The sequence below is a fragment of the Copadichromis virginalis genome, linkage group LG3 (assembly GCF_057382275.1).
Source record: "Copadichromis virginalis isolate Kocher_CV1m ecotype Utaka linkage group LG3, C_Virginalis_male_GT1.1, whole genome shotgun sequence".
Taxonomy (NCBI): Eukaryota; Metazoa; Chordata; class Actinopteri; order Cichliformes; family Cichlidae; genus Copadichromis; species Copadichromis virginalis.
Genome location: NC_140620.1, coordinates 43,953,019 through 43,959,987, shown reverse-complemented (window position 1 = coordinate 43,959,987; position 6,969 = coordinate 43,953,019).

Here is a 6,969-nt window from a genome sequence, read left to right as displayed (position 1 = left end):
CTTTTTAAAAACAAACAAACCCTGAATATCAGATGAAAGTAGTTGAAGGAAAGTTGCCACACTAGTTTGAAGTAAGTTGAGCCAGAGTTTAGCTTGATCTACTCTCTATATCAGACCAACGAAACACCTTTTTTAAATACATATATGTATTTTGACCTAATTTCTGTTTTCAGCGTTGAAAGGAAGGACCTTTTGGATAAAGTAGAACACGTTTTTCACAATATTTTTTCAAAATTTCTTTGGGGTCAGTTTGTTTTAGTAACGCATTTAGAAGTGTTATAAACGTGTATCACATATGCTGATAAAGTGTCAGCTCATAAAAACGCGTATCTGCAGTGGCAAAAGTCTTTCTCTGGTTTAGACTAAGCACTTTTTTGGAAATGGTGGCTGTGGGCCAAACAACTGTGGGTTAGTTCAGTTGGTGGTATTATTAAACCTTGAAGTTTTAGAGGTGTTATAGCAATTCACAAAGGATATTAGATTTAATGCGTCAGGGCAGCATGGTGGTGCAGTGGTTAGCACTGCTGCCTCACAAAAAGAAAGTCCGCGTTCAAACTCCCGGGGGCCTCCTATGTGGAGTTTGAATGTTCGCCATAGCTTCCTCCCACAGCACAAAGAGGTGTGAAGGTTAAGTTGCTTGGCAGTTTTAACTAGGTCTGTCTCTTTGTGTTTGCCCTGCAGTGGACAGGCATCCTGTCCAGGATCAATCCCACCCTGGAGAGCCGTCCTACCCCACTGAACTTGATAAGTAGAAGTAAATAGATGTTAGATCACATGATGAAAGAATAACTCCATGTTCTTTCCCCATCTTAGCTACAAGTATACTATACACAATACTACATTTTCCTTCTTTGTTGAATAGAAAACATGTGTTTGGGAAGATTGATGTTTATGTTTGTTAGGTAACCATTTATCTAATTTCCCAAACATAAAATCGGAAGCACACACTAAAGTCTATGCACATTACAACAGCAAGACTGAAAACTGTGAGGTCTTTGTTAGGACACAGCTGATATAAAAAATAATAGTCAGCTGTTGACAGAGAGAATAAATTGCCAAGAGTGCATTACTTTCAGACAAACATTAAAGTGCAAGTGTAAAGACGCACAAGCACCACATCACAACCACAACAAAAGTGCTCACCTGGGCCACAGCCGGTCTTCAGGCGCAAGTCTTGCCCCTAAAATTGAAGCAAACAGCAGGGAAGTATTTTTCTTGTTAAATTGTTTTCATCATTTAATGAGCGATCCATTCAGACAGCAGACGATGAGCAGTCTGAGATGTCTTAAGGAGAAGAAAAAGTGCAATTTCCACAGATTTCTTCTCCCACATTCATTAAGCCCAGTGTCACTACACATATATTTACAGATCACGGTTGAAAGGTGCACAACGCTCCCATGAAGAGTTGTTTTATGTTGCAATCCAGGCAGTTTTATTCATACGCTATGGTGAGCCGTGTGTTTGATACCCCTGCCCTGACTTAGATTGTTTTGGTGTGTTGTTAAGGTGGCCGAGTGACATCAGGAGGCCTGTTTTCTCTCCACAGATGGTATTTTAACTTCACCCCTCTGACTGAGCTGCAGAGTTTTCTGTACCTGTGGAACAATTCTCTGTTAGGTCACGTGCATTATAACCTGTCATTCTGCGACTCTGAGGATTTGGTTGAGCTTGTTCTGCGTCAGCCTCCAAACAGAGAAGCAGGAACAATCACTTTTGAGCTTGGTGAATGCAAAGACCCACAGCACCATAACACTGATTGAGTGGGAGGAGAAACCTTTTTTGTTTTACAGTTTTAATAAAGCACTTTGTTGATATTCCTATTTCAGTCTTTACTTTGACGCTTGTCTCACACGGTCTCTATACTGTCTTGTTTATTCTCAATGATGTTAAAGTTTCCACTCAGAGCGTATGAGGAAGAAGGTGGAGTGCCAGGCGTAAAGTAACGCAATGAGTGTGTTGAATGTGTCCCTACATAGATCAAGTAAAGCCTGTCATTTTCAGGGGTTTAATGCCTGCATGAAGAGGCAGGCAATACATGATCTGAACAGGGTGCTGACAGATTAATAAATAAGTAAATGTCTACGTTTTAACTCTTTGTCTAATGAGGAATCCTGGCAAAATCTAAAAGTTAGTTTCTAGTTCAGCAGAAGCAGGACGTGAATGTTTCAGTCTTCAGATAATAGAATGCACTGTGCAGTAAATTTCTGTTTGCTTTGTGCTTCAGACTCGGCTCCACAGCGACATCTAGTGGTTTGATATACTTAGCGCAACCCATTTACTCCAAGCACAAGTATGGGAACGTTGTTTATTTATTTTTCTATTTTATTCTATTTTCTATTATTATTTTCCTATGACTTGTAGTCAACCGTGACCAAGACAAGACCAAGACCAAGTCGAGACGAGACCTAGGCCGAGACAAAAAAGTCTTTAAACTGCAGCCAGATGCTGCTTCGTTTACGGGTGTCAGGCATATTTATGTGTTTTTGCTTTCGCACAGCCCTCCTCACCGCTGTCTACTGTCTCACTCACTGAGAGGACAGACGCACGCTCCACTTGACTTTCGCGTCTCTCACGTTCTCTGTTTTTCACATAATGATATTATCCCATATCCTCGCACGTGATTGGCCACAATATGGATGGATTGGAGCATAGCTGAGCCACTGTGTGAGAGCTGAGCAGCGAAAGGAAATCAAGTGAGGGTAGAAATGACTGAAAGATTAATAGGCTCTATTTTGAGTTTTGTTCAAAAAAAGAATGACTTCATATAGGAAAAAATATATATCACATATGCAGTTTTTGTTTTATACAGTTGTCAGTCAGGCATCTAACTATGAAACAAGTTACACTCCAAAAGACCCCAGGGTTCTGAAAAAATGACCCGGGCTAAAGTACTTTGGACCACTGAGAAACAGTCCAGTGCTGCTTCTCTGTAGCCCAGGTCAGCCACTTCTGCCGCTGTTTTTGGTTCAAAAGTGGCTTGACCTGGGGAATGCGGCACCTGTAGCCCATTTCCTGCACACGCCTGTACACGGTGGCTCTGGATGTTTCTACTCAAGACTCAGTCCACTGCTTCTGCAGGTCCCCCAAGGTCTGGAATCGGTCCTTGTCCACAATCTTCCTCAGTGTCCGGTCACCTCTTCTCGTCGTGCAGCGTTTTCTGCCACACTTTTTCCTTCCCACAGACTTCCCACTGAGGTGCCTTGATACAGCACTCTGGAAACAGCCTATTTGTTCAGAAATTTCTTTCTGTGTCTCCCTCTTGCTTGAGGGTGTCAATGATGGCCTTCTGGACAGTAGTCAGGTCGGCAGTCTTACCCATGATTGCGGTTTTGAGTAATGAACCAGGCTGGGAGTTTTTAAAAGCCTCAGGAATCTTTTGCAGGTGTTTAGAGTTAATTCGTTGATTCAGATGATTAGGTTAATAGCTCGTTTAGAGAACCTTTTCATGATATGCTAATTTTTTGAGATAGGAATTTTGGGTTTTCATGAGCTGTATGCCAAAATCATCAATATTAAAACAATGAAAGGCTTGAGCTACTTCAGTTGTGTGTAATGAATCTAAAATATATGAAAGTCTACTGTTTATCAGTACATTACAGAAAATAATAAACTTTATCACAATATGCTAATTTTTTGAGAAGGACCTGTATATATATTACAGGATATATTACAGCAGCTTGAACTCTGGGTCAAAGATTCAAGTTGCAGTTATTTATATTTCCTATCACCTAAAATCTTCACTCAAAGACAAGTACCTTTGACAGTGTATATACAGATGTATTATACATAAGAGACAAATATTGTTCGTTTAATATGTTGGCATTACATTACATTTGGCTCAATGCTTACATATATGTGTAAAAAGAAAATGTACGAGCTGTGAAAACTGTTTCTGATAGAATGAAGAGTAGACTGATATATTAAATATTCCTTTATTGGGTGAGAAAATCAGACCATGTCATAACTGACTGATGTCAGTTACTGACTGATGTCCCACTGACTGATGTCCCCCTGGTCCCAGCTCCTATATTTGCTCCACTTTTAACAGTAATACACAAAACTCTGGACTCGGACCTCTCTCTCCCACAGTCAACACAAAACCCGTCATAATCACAAACAGAGAGCGACAGAATTATTATTAAATCCAGTAACTCCAAAAACATTAATAACCTCCGGCCCCTTCAAAAATGTCAACATCCATTGAACTCTACTGTCCACCAGTCTCGATCAGTATGGCACTTTTAAATGTCCACTCTCTGTCGAACAAGTATTTTATTATTAATGATTTAATTTTAGATAATAAACGTGACTGTTTATTTTTAACTGAAACATGGCTGGGCTCGGATGCACCAGTTGTTCTCACTGAGGCCTCCCCACCAAATTTTACTTTCTCTTTTTCTATTAGAAGTGGTAAGAGAGGTGGGACTGCATCTTTAACCAACAACACACTCACCACCAAACACATTTTATTTGACCAATTTACCACTTTCGAATTCCACACTATTGTTTTCAGCAGCCCTCCAGTTTTATCTGTCACAATTTATAGACCACCTAAAGACAGCGCTGCTTTTATCAAGGAATTCTCAGAATTTTTAACAAACATACATTCAAACTATAATATGATAATTTTAACCGGTGATTTTAACCTGCACATAGATAATCCTTCTGACCCTGCAACAAAAGAATTCTTAAACATTCTTCACTGTTTGGATTTTACCCAGCATGTCACGCAGCCGACTCACAACAGAGGACACACTCTGGACCTGGTCATCACCCATGGGCTGTCCACCAGCGTGTCCTCTGTTGTTGACTTGGCTGTCTCTGACCACTACTGTGTGTTTTTTAACATCACCGGTTTTATTCAGCAGGAGACCTCGGTGCGAACTGTGAGGAGGCGCTATCTAACCTCTGAAGTGGCTGCAAATTTTACCAGGGTTTTAGACGAATGCCCCCCTGTGATTTTACCTGCACCCTGCGATTTGATTTTTAATCATTTTAACAGCAAACTGAAGAAAAGCCTTGACTCCGTTGCTCCACTCACCACCAAAAAGATTAACGTAAAACATGCATCACCCTGGAGAAACGAAGAAGTCAAAAAACTCAAAAGAAATTGCAGGGCAGCAGAAAGGAGATGGAGGAAAACTAAAAATGCAATCAACCATCAAATATTTTGCGAGCAACTTAAAATGTACAATAATACATTAAGGAACTCAAGAAATTCATACTTCGCCAAAATAATCAGTAATAACAAAAATAATCCCAAGGTCCTCTTTTCCACCATAGATCATTTATTTAACCCTGATTTTAACAGCTCCCAAAGAACCCCCACAGACTCACTCTGTGAGCAGTTTGCAGACCACTTCAGGGGAAAGATCAGCGCCATCAGATCTGATATTTTATCTAATCGCGATATGATTTTAAACACATCTGAGGGCTCGATTGTACCTGAGGAGACACTGGACAGCTTTGTCCTGGTTAATGCTGAGAACCTTCAGAAAGTTTTCTCCACAGTGAGACCCACCACATGTCTTTTAGATCCAATCCCTTCTTCACTCTTTAAAACACTTTATGGATTCTTTGAAGCTGAGCTTTTATACATGATGAATTGCTCTCTTCAGTTGGGTGTCTTCCCTGCTGCCTTTAAAACGGCGGTGGTGAGGCCCCTTCTGAAGAAGAGCAATTTGGATTGTAATGATTTTAATAACTACAGACCTGTATCCAACTTACCATTTTTAAGTAAAATCTTAGAAAAACTTGTTTTTACTCAGATTACTGATTTTCTCAATGATAGACAGATCCTGGAGATATTCCAGTCTGGATTTAGGGTGAACTACAGCACAGAGACGGCTCTCCTAAAGGTTTTAAATGATCTTAGATGTAACTGGGACGCCCAAAAGCTCTCAGTCCTGGTGCTACTGGATCTAAGCGCAGCCTTTGATACAGTAGACCACGCTATTCTTTTAAACCGACTGAAACACATGGTGGGCCTCTCTGGTGCTGTACACAACTGGTTCACTTCCTGTCTCTCTGACAGATCTTTTATGGTGAGTATGGACACATGCTCCTCTAAGATCCATAAAATGACATGTGGTGTGCCTCAAGGGTAGGTTCTAGGCCCTGTACTTTTTAATTTGTATATGCTCCCTCTTGGTGGTGTCATCAGGAGGCATGGAGTGAACTTCCACAGTTACGCTGATGACACGCAGCTGTACATCTCTGTGTCTCCTGATGACACCAGACCAATGGATGCCCTTTTTAACTGTATTTTAGATATAAGATCTTGGATGGTAGAAAACTTTTTACAGCTTAACCAGGACAAAACTGAAGTTTTAATCGTCGGTCCTGAGGCTCAGAGAGAGAAACTCTTGTCTAAATTAGAGGCATTTTCACTATGTCCTTCGCTACAAGTGAAAAATCTGGGTGTTATTTTTGACTCTGAGCTTGGTTTTATCCCACATATTAAACATGTAACCAAAATTGGATTTTATCATCTAAAAAATATAGCCAGAGTCCGCCCTATTCTCTCTCGGGCCAACACGGAGATGCTGATGCATGCTTTTATTACCAGTCGCATTGATTACTGCAATGCCCTGCTCTCTGGTCTCCCCAAAAATAATAATTCACCTTTACAACTTTTACAAAACTCTGCAGCTCGTGTGCTGACGAAGACCAGAGGGCGGGCCCACATTACACTGGTTTTAGAATCGCTGCACTGGCTCCCCGTGTGTTTCAGGATCGATTTTAAAGTTCTTTTATTGGTTTTTAAATGTCTTAATGGTCTTGGGCCTTCTTATCTCTCAGATCTGCTTTTACCATATGAACCGTACGGGCCCTGAGGTCCTCTGGTACTGGCCTTTTGATTGTTCATAAAGTCAGGACACATACTCACGGAGAGGCAGCTTTTCAGTGGTATGGTCCTCCAGCCTGCCGGAGGAGCTCAGGGCCGCAGAGAACGTACATGTTTTTAAG